The sequence below is a fragment of the Metopolophium dirhodum genome, chromosome 2 (genome assembly GCF_019925205.1).
Source record: "Metopolophium dirhodum isolate CAU chromosome 2, ASM1992520v1, whole genome shotgun sequence".
In the NCBI taxonomy this organism is placed as follows: Eukaryota; Metazoa; Arthropoda; class Insecta; order Hemiptera; family Aphididae; genus Metopolophium; species Metopolophium dirhodum.
In genome coordinates, this window is record NC_083561.1 from 37,508,744 (window position 1) to 37,524,311 (window position 15,568).

A 15,568-nucleotide genomic window follows, 5' to 3' on the forward strand; every position below is an offset into this window, starting at 1 on the left:
ACCACGGGAAAACCGCAGCGTTGTTCGGCACGTCTCACCGATAAAACCGTCGAATCGATCTTATTATTTGTTGTTGTTGTGCTATATAGTTATTTTTCGTTTACAGACCACACTCTTTCCGAGGTAATAAGTCACACTTTGCGTCTTTGCGATCATTCTTCGATACGACTGACCAAACGAAGCTCATCAGCCAACAGCTGTCCAGTACGCATCAATCCACGACTGTCTCTGCGATAGCACTTTGATCAAATCAAAGGTCATACTTCAATATTATACAACTCTTTTGTGAATGTGATGTACGATTAGAAGAGATAATTTTGGGATTCAGTAAATACATTGAGACCACTTTCAGACATGGAAAATTTACAGTGTCTAAATTTGATACATTGTAAAAATAATGCGTTGGTTGTTGAACATACAATTATTAATGATTTCAGATAATTATTAATAATTTTACCCAAATTCAAACGACACCAAAACGTGTTAAAATCTTAATTTAATTTGAAAAAATTTAATTGCAATATATCATAAAGACGTTAAAAATAATTGAAAACTGTATTATATAGTGTCAGATTAACTATTATAATACTCGTGGTAATGACTTTCGAGAAAATATTTTAATTCATATGAAATAACAATGATATACCTAATATTGTTATTTATGTATTGTTTTATTAAAAATATTATTCATATTATGCAAGGAATTCATAAAAATTAAGTGAAAATACTTAACTATATACTGTAGACGTTATATTTGACGTTAAATTCAATATTAAATTTATTCAAGCGAAAACATTTTACCAATAACTTTTGAATAATAATAAGAAAAACATAAATAGTTATAATATATTCAAAGCAATTGAAAAAGCTATTAGGCTAAATAGTAGTTTATTACTCAAGTATAAACATGTATTAAGATTGAAATTATTATAGTAAAAAATATATATAGAGTAAATCGTTCAATATAGAAATAAATAAGGAACATCTATTTTCCTCAAATTGCTTACATCTCAAAGTGCTCATAAAATAAAAATAATTTATTATCATCACCGTGGATTTATACAAGTTGTTGTATAAATGTTAAAAATAAAAATTTAAATAATTCCGTGGAAAAAATTGTACATACCTATAGTCCGCGACACGAAAAGTGGCCGATTTGTACCGCGACCCGTTGCGGCTTCCCTACCTGTTAGCCATTGGTTCTCAACCTATACCACCTCCTGCCCGGCGCACGGCGGTCGCAGTGCCATGCATCTGCGCGCAATGTGTATTCCATACATTATAGTAGACTGGTTTTTTTTGTGCACCCTTAGCTGATCTTCTGGAATGCCTGGAGGGCAGCTGCAGAATGTGCTGTGGTAGGGGATACAGTAATGCACATAATACAAACACGTTTTATGGCACTCGTGTTTTATCTTTTTGTATGTTGTGTACTGTGCGCTCGTAAACAACTATTTTTTTACACTGTTTTTTCTCCTGCGTTACCGTGTTAATCCATTTAAAAATGTCGTTTTCCGATTCAGATACTCACAGTCAGAGTAAAAAAATTATTCATAGTGTGTATTTATTTTTAAAACAATTATCAAAGAAGTCAGATTTAACTGCTGATTTTTTTAAAAATGCGCAAGTTGTTACTGCCGAAGCTTGTGGTGTGGGTTATCGTACTGTAAGACGGATTTGTGCTGAAGGAAAAAATAATATTAATCCAGAAACACCAGGTGCGGAACCTACATTTGTTTCTCCGCGTAAAGGGTATAAACGAGCAAAAACTGTTTCGGAGCTGGATGATTTCGATTCCGATGTTGTGAGGAGAACTGTCCACGAGTTTTACGACCGGGGTGAGTACCCAACGGCTCAATTAATATTAAATGTCGTAAAAAAAAAAACAAATTACAATGGGTGCGTTCGATCAATGCAAAGGCTCCTAAAAAATTTAAAATTTACTTACAAAAGATGTAACGATGGTCGTATGTTTTTAATGGAGAGGAATGATATCGTCGCACTTCGGTGTAAATTTTTACGACAAATGTGTACGCTGCGAAAAAATAAAGACGATCGTCCAGTGGTTTATCTCGATGAAACGTGGGTAAACCAAAACCATTCACGCACCCTTATTTGGCAAAATGAAAATAATTCTGGTGGTCTGAAGGTGCCGACGGGTAAAGGAGGCCGACTTATTGTATGCCATGCAGGATGTAGTCGCTACGGGTTTATAGAAGGGTCAAAATTGGTATTTCGAAGCAATACCGGAAATACCACGGATTATCATAATCAGATGAATGGTGAAGTATTCAAAGAGTGGTTTATTCAACTGCTTAAAAATCTAGAAGAGCCATCAGTTATAGTCATGGACAATGCGCCTTACCATTCAATCCTCAGAGACAAATATCCGAAAAGTAATTGGAGAAAAACCGAAGTACAACAATGGTTAAATGAAAAAAATATTGAGTTCCATCCATTGGAAACATTACCTGAACTTCGGCAAAAAGTTAAAAACCTATTGCCACGTGAAAAAAAATATGAGCTGGATGACATTGCAATTGAAATGGGTCATGAGGTAATCCGTCTTCCACCATACCACTGTAAGTATAACCCAATTGAGTTAATTTGGGCTCAAGTTAAGGGCCAAGTAGCGAAATTTAACAATACTTTTAAAATGGTTGATATTGAGCGGTTAACACACGAGGCATTAGATGCAGTAACAATAGACGACTGGACGAAATGCGTTCGTCATGCAGAAGAAATTCAGGACGAGGACAACAAAAATGAAATAATGAGGGACACCATGATAGAACCAATAATTATGACAATATTACCAGATGACAGTGACTGGAGTGATGATGAAGAAGATATTGACGAAGAAAACCACGGATAACATATGTCTTAAATAATATTAAATTAAAAATTTTTTGTATTTGTATTTTTTTTTAAATTTTTTTTGTTGTTTGGTTTGAATAAAAAAATTAATTATAGTAATTTTAGTAAATTATGTTTAACTCTTTCGGTCCTGATTTCTATCTAAAAATTCATAATGGTGTAAAAAAAGTAATTATAAATAGATAATATAATGATAAAATAATAATAAATAATGGTTATGGTGTATAACGTCTTTGTTAACACTATTAAAATTGAAATATAAAATCATTTGTATAGGAGTTTTGGAGTTTAGGAGTTACCGTGTTGATTACGCGTTGAAATGGTTAATTTAAAAAAACGCGGCAATTTATTTAATTAGATTATGAACCACTTAGGCGAAACGGCCGCTAGGTTCGCGACGGTCATCGGCCACATTTCATGTCGCGGACTATAGGTATTTCATTAAATATATGTTTTTTATTATTCAGTGGTTTTTACCCAAATATACCCCTGAGGAGAATAATTATGTAAATTTTCTATTTTTTTGAATATTATAAATAATTATAGTAATGTAATAATATTATATGCACGTACAATTATAATTATTTAGTATTGTGGTCTGTGGTACATCTGATACATTTGTATCAAAAAAATTCTTCTGATTATTACGAAAATGTTGTGTCTACAGATAGTATGCTGTAGAAAACTCAAATACTTCATATTGTTTTAAGTGGAATAAAATAATAAAACTTCAGCAGTATATTTAAAGATATTTCTATTTATATATATATATATATATATATACAAATAGGATCTAATATTATGGGGACTACAATACAATATTTCTGGAATTAAAAAGTTATTCGAAAGATACTTATTTAAAAATTATATCTATCCACGTCACTAAATCAAAATGGTTCAATTGGTTTTAAACTTTTAAATGAGACATTATGAAACTCCCAAATCTAATAATATAAATTTTATATGAATTCTGTTATTAAGATATTATGAATCTTTTATAATACACTTTAAAAAAAAAATAATAATAATAAATAAATAAAAAATCTTCATTGTTTTTATATCAGGACATTAGGTACTTTAAAATAGTGCAACGAAAATTTACTTTACAATACAGTATATTGTACATTGTATATTCCACCATTTAGTATACCTATTTATATATTACCTTATGGTTAAAACTGTATTTAATTTCATAATATTATTACTGTACAATTATTAATTTAAATAAAAAGAAAATAAAAGTGTAAATATTCCAAGATATATAAAAAATATTATTTTAAAAGCATTTAACAATACAAAAAAAAAAACATAAATAATTTTGTAATACTAAAAAAAATGTATACATGTGTATTAAAGATAATATTATAATTTTAAACTTCTTACACAACCTAACCTACACAAGAGCTAAAATACTAAAAATAATAAATATTGAATAGCTATTTAAGTAGCAAGAAAATATTTAAATTACATATAAACCTTAAATGTGCAAACTCAAGTTAAATGGATTCACATTTCACAGTATATTTTATTCATTGCTAAAGTTAATTTTGTTCAAGAATCAATAAGGATATACACTATACAGGATGAGTCACTAAGCATGTTCATCTCCATGTTTTCTTTTAATACCTACAAGCTATATAAAAAGCTTATACTAAGATTCTGATGCTTGGAACTTGTGTGTCGCTTAACCTCCGAATTCCAGGTAATTGGATTTTCATGGTTCCCTGGTATTATATTTGAAGATAATAATAATATATGTAAGGTACGAAGATTTAAAAATATTTAAATTATTATTTAAATCATTATTTTTTTATATATATTAGCAATATAAAACTTTTTAAAAATGGTATAAGAAATATACTTAATTTTTAATTTTATATTTCATGCAAAACTATTAATAAGAACTAAATAATCATTAGTAGACACCTAAAGTTATAAACCAGAATCTACTTGTTATAATTTAAATTTAAATGCTCCAAGGTTTTCAAAAAAAGGGGTGTTTTAATTTGAAAAAAATGAGTTTGTATACCTCTACGGAAAACTCCTTAGATGGTATAAGAATATTCAAGTAACTAAAAATTGGTCTTTAAATATTATACATAAATATTCCAAAAATCATAATTTGAATAAATTCATTATTAAAGGAGCATACAATGGGAATGAAAATGCCATAGCAAATCACTCTGTATATATTATAATATCTATGTATGGATATTATAGAATGTTTAATGGTTGAAAATAATATAATAATATGTAACGATACATAATGTTCTTCCCTTATCATCATCAGTGTAGACAATTTGATAACGATATAGGACCTTCCATGAAATGGATATGAAAACGTTTATAATTGTGATTAATTTATTATTAAATACGTATTATTTAGTTTATGCGATCCTAGTCGTTGTTAAAAGCCAAGTACCATTATTCACCAATAACAAAACGTTGAACCATAATTCATTATAGGAGTACTCACATTTTTCAAACGTACATCATCCCATGTATTATTTACTGAATTGCTTCCTGGCCATTATTTTTTCGTCTTGCCTGTCGCCGAGCATTCTCGAAATAACTCGTCAAATACGCCGACATAATAATAATATATAATACGGCTGCGGAGAAATTGAAACGGGACGGATATTGCATTATGAATTCAATAATATTCGAAACAATGATAATAATATCATAGTGTTCTCGCGCGATTATAACGAATCGTGAACAAAAAAAAGCCGTTGATAATAATATACAAATTAAGTCAGCTAGATATTGCACTGTGATAATATTATTGTTAAAAAATGATATTGTGAGACACGATTAACAACGGATTAATTTGATTGTTCGCATAGCTATACCTACTCGTATTATTATAATATTACTGTAAGTCATTATTATATTATTTTATAAAAATGACGTTTACAATAGTAAACATGTTATATTTCATGTTACAGTCAAACTTCGTTAACTCGAAATCGTCGATACTTTGAACTATTTCCCGATCCCTAGAATTTCCCATTATTGTATTATAAGTTATCCTTGGATTACTCGAACATTTTGGCCTATACCCTGAACTTAGAATTAACCCAGTCCGACTGTACGAATAATATTATCCGATTACTATTTCGGGATGGATTTCACATTATGAATTCAATAATATTTGAAACAATCATAATATCATGGTTGTCGAGTAATTATTAAACACGAACACTATAATAAAATAATCTGAATACAAAAAAAGTTATAGATATTAGCTAGATATTATATTGCAACGTAGGTATACTATCGTTATTGCTAAAAAATATCGTCTTGAGGGACACGTCTAACAACGGCGGGTGACATTTAATTTGATTGTTGACATAGGTATTACTGCGCATTAGTATAGTAATATTATACGTCGTTATTATATTTTACAAAAATTACGTTTACAGCAGTAAAAATGTTAAATATCTTCATAATACGCATAATATTACCAGATTACTGGGTTTTTTTTTTATATAAAAATCGATGACTGTCGTGGAAGGAACGTTTTCAAACGAATGCTTAATAACTGTTATGGAATATATCATGCTAGTATATTTTTATCTTTCTCATATTCTCTCAGTACAATTATTGTATTTTTTACGTTCATTGAAGATTTCTGTACTATGTATTATTGGTCAACAGTTCTTTTTTCCAGTGATTCGTAAAGAATATTTTTTATTCATATATTTGTATTAATTATTTTATTATAAATTAAATCACATTTTAATTACGAGAAAATAGATAGTAGGTACCTTACACAAAATACCGTACATATAAAATTGATTGCAATCTTATTATATAAACAATGAATTACTCATCAAACTAAATTGCTGTTTAAAAATAAAATTTAAATTATATTCTAACGTGAATGTATTATTATTATAATTATTATTATTATTTTCCTGTTTATTTTCGAGTCTGCAGTAAAGATTTTGGTTTTAAAAATGGAGTAACCACTTAAGTACACATATTTGTTCAAAATGCATTTATGTGATCCACTGGGAAATCAAAGGAAATTAATATAAAGCTCTATTTGGTTGATTGAAATTCCTTATTTTGTGTTATAATAGTAATTTGCTTACAAAATTATATACTCTCACGCAATGCTTTTAAAGTAATGTATAAAGCATGGATATTTAATGGGGCCTATTTAGCACTGACAAACGTGATCATGGCATAATAAACATTGTTTATACACTTAAAACCGTTTGAAAATGAAATAATATATGTAACAAATAAATGTATTAATACTGCAGTATCGATAATAACGTAATATGAATGTATATTTTCTCACATCAACAATTTTTACAACGTTTATATAAGAAAAAACGGTCTTTGGGATTTACTGGTCAATCATTACAATATATTAAAAATATTTAAATACTATTAACGTTTAACGATGAACAATTAATATCATAATATCCAAATAATAATCTATACTAATATAATATAAAGCTGTAGAGTTTGTTTGTTTGTTTGAACGCGCTAATCTCAGAAACTAATGGTTCGAATTGAAAAATTAATTTTTTGTTGGATAGTCCATTTATCGAGGAAAGCTATAGAACACCACACTACGATAAATTAATAGAAAACCTGGGGAAGTGATCAAACAGGGATTTTGAGACTTACGGTGGAAATGTTTGTTTATATAATATATGGTCGTTATTGGTTATAGAAGAAATAATTAATAGATAAAATATTTATTTATTTTTTAAAAAGGGTTGATTTTTTTTTAAAGAAATGATTATTTTTAGAAATGGTTGAATTTTAAGAAAGGATTAATTTTTAGAAAGGGTTAAATTTTAGGGGAAAATATCAAAAATTTACTTTTTACTTTTTTTATCAATGTTATACCAAGTAAAAACGACAAACTTGGTATGACTTTGATACTTTAGAGTTAATTCACACACTTACGTACAAACAGCACGGGGTCCGCGATCTACCGCAGGTAGATTGCCTACCTGATAATAACTGCTGCGAATTAGAATTTTTATCTCGGGCAGCAGAACATTTAAGATAAATATAGAATATCAAACACCAAATATTTAATAACGCATTGAACAAAGTTTGAGTCATATAAAAGTTTGTACATTTAACGGGTAACGAAGTGCACGGTATCAGCTAGTAAATATTATATAATTATTATACACATACTAGGTACCTACTCCAAATACAATTATAGTTTTGTTGAGTTTTGATGTGGCTACAATTATACTATAATTATAGTTAATATTAAGCATTACCTACTCACTATGTAAAGTGACATCAAAAAAAAAACTATAATATACACAATTTAAAATACATCAAAAAACGTCAGATTGATTGAGTCTAGCCGTTTCGAAACGATATGCAAAATGCAAAATATATTTTAATAAACGTTAAGCGCGCGTTGAAAATTATTCGAAGTTGAACGCGTGTCATTTATTATCTTTATCCAATTTTTTTTTCTTTTTTGCCCAACATATTTTTCACTCGAATAACAGCGGAGAGGCCATTATACGGAATATAGAATAAAAAACTAATAAATTTAACATAGTTTTTGCACGACATTTAAATAATCCAGAAACGTTACGTTAACGTTAGGTTGCAGCTGAATGCTAGTGGTTACACGTATACATAATTTTATTTTATTATCACACCGGTGTCACGATAGGTCCACACCTATATACCTAAGTACGACACGTATGGCGAGCGCTATTACAACGCTGCAGCAGTTCTTATCTTATAAATAACATACTACATTGTTTATAGTGTAATATGATGAGAGCCAGTAAATATTTAAAAAACTCGTGCGTGAAAAAAAAGTGTTTTTTTTTTTGAGAAGAGGTTTGAGAGAAAAAAGCGTATACACACCTATTCAGTCATTCCTTTTAATATTAAAATATTATACCTATTTTTATGGACGAAAATCCGGTCGTAATCATAACCGTCTAACCAACATTTTTTAGTTATGTAAAGTAGTATATAGACTACTACTGTAGTCAGTCATTCGTTATATTTTATAACTAACTAACGATGTTTATAGATAGTTCGATAAATACACAACGGCAGTGGGTTTTATTTATATATTATATGACATATGTATATCTATATCAACTAAGAACCTGAAAAATGCTTTCCTGTCAAACAAAGATGTTGATAAACTCTAACAGGGAAAATAATAGTTTTTGGAATGCACCTATTGTTTTTGACAAAATCTTGTAAAACTAACAAACGATTGTACCTAACGACTACAATTATTACCTATACTTACCTATATACACGATTAAAATTTTTTTTTTATTATAATTTTATAATTATTAATTGTAATATTATAATTTATGATCATACAATGTTAGTAGAGTGTTCTTCTGAACGAAATAGTTTTAAAATAAAAAATATTGAATTAAAAAATAATATAATATAAACTCTAGTACATGTGCTTTGAGTTAGTACCTAAAATTTTTTACACGCATACAAAGTAAGTTTAATTGTAAATGTATTCAACTGTAAATAGTCTAGTACGTAAACCCGTAGCACCTACACGATATTGTGTAAACACTATATGTGTATATTAATATCACTTTATATACATAATATAATCTTAAATATACGCCGTGTTATTTGCATACCCTTAGCTCGTGTGAGCAGTTTTCCCGGAAAATTAACACGACTATAATACAACAGCACTCGCTCGCGACACAATTTGTTATGTTATACACTGATATTAAACATTGTTGTTTGATGAAAACAATAATAATAATAACTGTAACTGAGACTGTTCCATAATGTGTATATTATTATTTTACACGTGCGTTTAAAAGCTACTAGCTGTGACGGCGAAATTAGTGTCTCTCACGGAACAATTATCTTTCGACGTAATTTAGACGACGTTATTGCCTTTAAATTTGATTACGGTTAAATTCGCTCTCATATGAAAATTAACTAACTTAAACGTGAACTACTGATATTTTAACTCTATCTGAGGTTGCGGTCTTGTTAGGTGAAAACAAAAAATATTTCAGCTAATCCGGGTTCCCTTATACGACTGCGATCAAGACGACTTTACGAATTTCCCATAAAACCGATTATTGGCACAGATTTACGTTTAATCGATTAAACAATAAGAACGACGTATATGTACCTACGTAAAATAATTCATAGAACATTAATAGATATTAATACAACTATAACTAAGAAATGAGTCTATCGATAGCTAGTATGAATCGTTTGACAACTCCATTTTTAAGGTAATAAAGTCAGAACAGATATCGTAAATTTACATATAAAACTAAAAGATACGTAATTATCTAGTTGTTTTAGAATTCGGCGTGTTATTTCCATAGTAAATATATGTAATGTGTGGATGCATTTAGTGAAAGCGGTACACAAAATATTTTATTGCAAAACTTTGTTTTTTATATATTTTCTGCTCTCTTGCATTTACCAAACCGTATATACGGTTATGGTGGTAGTTGTTATTATAATACAACTATCGCTCCAAAGTAGATAGTACAATTTTCGATGACTCGTCGTAATGAAGATGCAAAAAAAAGGTATAAAAACTACATTTTTACGATATCTGAACCGTTTGAGTTTGTTCTGATTCAAAAAACACTCATGTATAATATTATTATTATATTATAATAAAATAATGATATATATACTTTTAACCAATCGAAATAATTACGAATGACGACGTTACGAACACGTGTGCAGTAGACGATTTATTGTGATGTGTACGTCATATTATAAATGATCCTTGTTAATAAAATAAAAGATTTATGCTCTCGTAATAGCATTTATAGTTTTCAACATAATACATATATTACGTGTTTTATATACGATCACAACTTCGTCGTATTAATCATTTCAGATTCAGGATAACTTTTTTCGATCCTTGACGTTTCTCCCTAAGTAATTGACCCGCCTCGAAATTTTCCTGACGCAGTGCAATGTACACCTCATATTTATATTTTCTACACTTATATGTTTCCGCTGAAAGTTTAAAAGGGGACATGAAAGTTATCGGATACTCAGTGAAACTCGGTGACGCGTTAAGGGCGCCTGTGTGGCGAATTTAAAAATCCGTCGTCGCGACCAACGAAAACAGTTGTAGACTTGGGGCAAGTAAAATAAGTTTTCTAGCACACATTACATTATTATAATAGTTAGCTTGGAAGTCTCACGAATTTTATACAAAAAAAGTTTTTTATATGTTAAATTAAATTATTTTGATAAAAAGTTAAGATAATAATGTGATAAAGTGATGTAAATGTTATGCATGTTATAAAAATATACATGATTAATAAAATATGTAATATAATATTATATTGTATATGGTATCGTTATATAATACAATTCTAAAAAAAAAACAATGTTATTAATTGTTAAGGGTTTACTGTGATAAAACTAAATCTTGAGTATTTTAATTTAAAATCTTTATATTATTATTATTTTAAATGGTTAAATGAACAATTTCAACAATTTTAATAAGATAAAAAGGAAAAAAGTCGATAGTCTATAATAAAAGCTTAATCCATCTATATAAAGTCAATCTATAATACTTAAGATAACAAATCTGGAATTTAAAACCCCGAGATTAATGTATTTAAAAAATAAACCAACAAAATAAAAATAACCGAATCTCTAAGAGCTATGTGTAGTACTACATCTAACTATCTTTATCCATGTCTGTATTTTATGTTCGACCTTCAAATGTTTTAAGACTAACTAAAAAAAAAATCAGGGATTTTAAAAGCCTGCCGTAGGCTTAAATAGTCGTTACATTCAATTGAAATAAAAATAACTGTAAAAACGACAATTTACAAAAAAAAATATAATTTTTAATTTCAACGGAGTTATCTTAATAGTTATTTAAATAATGTCTTAATGAAATGGGTCGTCGTGACTTCGTACGTTTTTCTTATATTTTTCCACTATTCATTCTAATTATTCTGATTCCATAAAAACACCACGGCACATGTCGCGATTCTCTTTCTAAAAAAAAATTTTAACCGTCAAAACATGTAGGTATGTTGGAGTGACAGACCTACATTTTTTTTCATCCTTCAAGATTAAATTGCGATAAATGCGGTCTTAAAATTTCAAAAATGTCAAGCTAAAGTATTTAATCAACTAACAATAATTCGATAAATATTCATCAATCGTTCTCTTATAAATATAATAGGGTGAGTTTGAATATTTTTTTTTAGATTCACAATTGGAGTCGTAATATTGTGACATGAATGCATAATAATAGAAAGTTACCTATAAAATGTTTCTTAGAATTTAAAGTTCACAAGGCACCTTAATTATATAATGACAAAAAAATTAAATAGTATATATTATTATTATTATTATTATTATTATTGATATTTTTAGAAATTTGAATTAATGTATTTTTTGCTATAATGATCAATGTATTATGTAGGTATCAATACAACTAACATGCAATAGTCATAAGTATTATTAATTATTATTGAATAGGACATACATGTAGCTATATTGCCTATCCGGAACGCCGGCACAACCATTTTATAATAAGACGTTGTAACTTTAAAATATTATAAATAATAATATACTAATATTATATTATATTATGTGAACGCAGTAATGGATTACGTATAATATTATATAGTTATTGTAATATTAGGTACTGAAAGAGTTGTCAGTTATATTTAAATTTGCTCGTGCAACTAGATTCAACATGACGTGTTGTATATCGTTTTTCACATATTTTTTTTTTTTTTAATACAATGATCGAGATAAAATTAATAAAAGGTAATGTTTTTGAAAAGATTCGTTCAAACAAAATTATTCATACACATTTAAAGATTTGAAAATATCAGTATTATTAATTATCGTCAAGAACCAAATAAAATTGTCTTGATAATATCATTTCCCATCAAATAATGAAATAAAATTGTGATATATATATTTTTATTATTATTATTTCATAATATACATAAGTATAGAACTAAAATATTTTATAAAAAATTACTATGAGCATTTTATGAGTTTGCCTGTACAATGTATATTTATTTTAACTGTAGTATAAGTAACTAAGGTGAGTACATAATATATTTATTTTATTTTAAAATATTAGACGTTCTTAATTAATTTTATGATTACAAGCAAGTGTAAGACTCGTATTATAATATAGTTTAATATTTTAAGACCATTTAATAACATTTACCTACTGTAGAATTTAAATTTAAATTAATGATATTACACCTAATTTTAAAATTCTCGTGCATCATTGTGGTTTGTACTTGAAATATAAATTAGTTAATTTCGGGAAAAAATGAGCACATTAAAATGATTATGTTTTATTTAAGTTTGACAAATTACAAATTTTAACTTGCTTATAAAAACATGTTTCTACTTTGTACGCAAATGAATTGAACGGTGCTTAAAATACACTTATACTTTAATAATTCTCTTGTTATTCTTTTTGAAAAAATATTTAATATTTATTCTAATTTATTTTCATGATTATTTGATTAAATATGTATATGTACATGTAAAAACTTTTTTGAAAACCTAATTAAATATAAAGCTATAAAAGCATAACATACAACTATATGGTTCTTTTTGCATTAATAATAAAATATAGGAATACCGCACTTTGCAGGTTATTTGCACTTGTTTAAGTCAAAGAAGATAATATAACTCTAAGGCTTTATCAATGTGGAATTAACAACAGCTGATAATGAGTATTTCGCCAAGAATATGTTAATGAGTCAACAAGATGACACATTTATTTGGTTGTGTGCTACAATCACCGGTTAAATTAAATAAATAATTTACCATTATATACCAATGAAATTACTGTACCTACAAACTAGTATACTGTCAAATTTTAATAAGTTATTTAATTATTCGTCTATTCATCACAAAGCAAATTATTTTAATTTTTTTTTTTTGATCTAAACATAATTATAATGTCTTATAAGTTTATAAATTTAAAAATCGCTAGCCTCATTTTATTTAACTTACTTTTGATTAAGCTAATACAATTATTTTAAAATAATATTGAATTAAAAAACGTTAGTACTAATTATTATAATATAGATATATTATATGCAAGGATACATAAAACAATTTTATTTAATTCAATTCGGAACCACCGAGCAAATCATACAAGCATAATTTGAAAAATAAAACTCGTATTAAACATTATTTACTGAAGCAGTAATAATTTGATAACAAATCATTAGTATTGTGTTTGCATGAAATATATTTACACTACGCATCTCGTCCCAGTTAGATTTTTTTTATTATCTTGTACACTGTAATAACGTACTATAATAAATAATACATTTCACAAACAAATTTGATTAATTTTTTTCTTGGAATTCCTAGTTTAAAACAATCGTATGGCTTATGTGACATGCGTTCTGTGTAAGTACGAATGGTAAACCACCCACGCATTAACTTTTAATAAAACTTGATAACAAAACGTTAATTTATTTACTAAAGTATAGAAGGTATTTTAAAGAATTAAATAATATTTGTTGTTTATTTGGTGTCATTGCTGGCAACTGGGGAAAAAGTTATTAGACAATAATTTATCAGACTGTCTCAAACAAAAGTATACCTAGCGAAGAATAATAATATCATGTAATATGATTTTATGAACACTGAAACATAATATTGGTAATGCATTTCATATTGTTTTCATGTTTAAAAAAACTCTTTTTATAATTCATTCAAATAATATTTTGTTGTATTTTATTAATTAAAAACTAAAATTAAGACGTATAAATAACAATTGTATTATATTTTTTATGACTACCTACAACTGGCATCGTCTAATAGCAATTATGTAACACACATAATAAAACAAGTAAACCAACGCTTAAAATCCGGTATACTTACAATAACTATACATATTTTATATCGTTTTAAAATTAATATAATGAAGTTTAAAAAATATTTATTCAGTTGACTGTAACTATTCATTTATACTTTTAATAATTATTTTATTTTATGGAGTACATACACATCGTAACCAAACTATAGAGTTATAAGACAAGTAATGATAGAAATATTGTTTCAATTATTTGATAATATAATATTATATAATATACCTAAACGATTTAGCAGATGATTATTTTAAAGTCACACCAAAACTAGTAAGAAAATACTCCGTGAAAATAAAACGTGTTCAAAATTACTCGAAGGAAAAGTTTTCAATTTACTCTGCTAACGAGAGTTTGTTACTAGAATGTCGGTTTAATATGATTTCGATTTCGAAAGACTTATACAAAAGGGAACTTTGGCCAGTTTTCGTTCATCGTGTATAAATGTTATTATAAAAGTAAAATGGTATAAGGTATTACAGAAAAAGAATGAAAAATATCTATTTTGATTTCCTGGTTAAATACGACCAGAACATGGTTTTAGAATTTCCGGTCGATCAAGAAAATATACAAACGTTATAATATAATATCTATATAATAACGTTTGGTCGGATGAGTAAAACAAAAAATATTCAATAAAATACCAATAATTTATAAATACTAAGTACCTACTGTAGCCTGTATGAATATAAATCTTAAATTAAATAGGTTTTATCTTAAAATAAGGCCGGTTTTCTAACGCGACCCGCATTATTAGCAAGTACAATGTACAAGCACAATAGCGGCCAGTCTATCTTATCTCCAACCACCACTACGGGATGCAATAG

At 27.5% G+C, this 15,568-nt stretch overlaps 1 protein-coding gene across 2 annotated transcripts in view; it reads right to left on the reverse strand.

Moving 5' to 3' along the window:
* The window catches only part of LOC132939573 (zwei Ig domain protein zig-8-like), a 421,440-nt gene that overhangs the window by 283,539 nt on the left and 122,333 nt on the right, over positions 1 to 15,568 (reverse strand). The window lies entirely within an intron of this gene.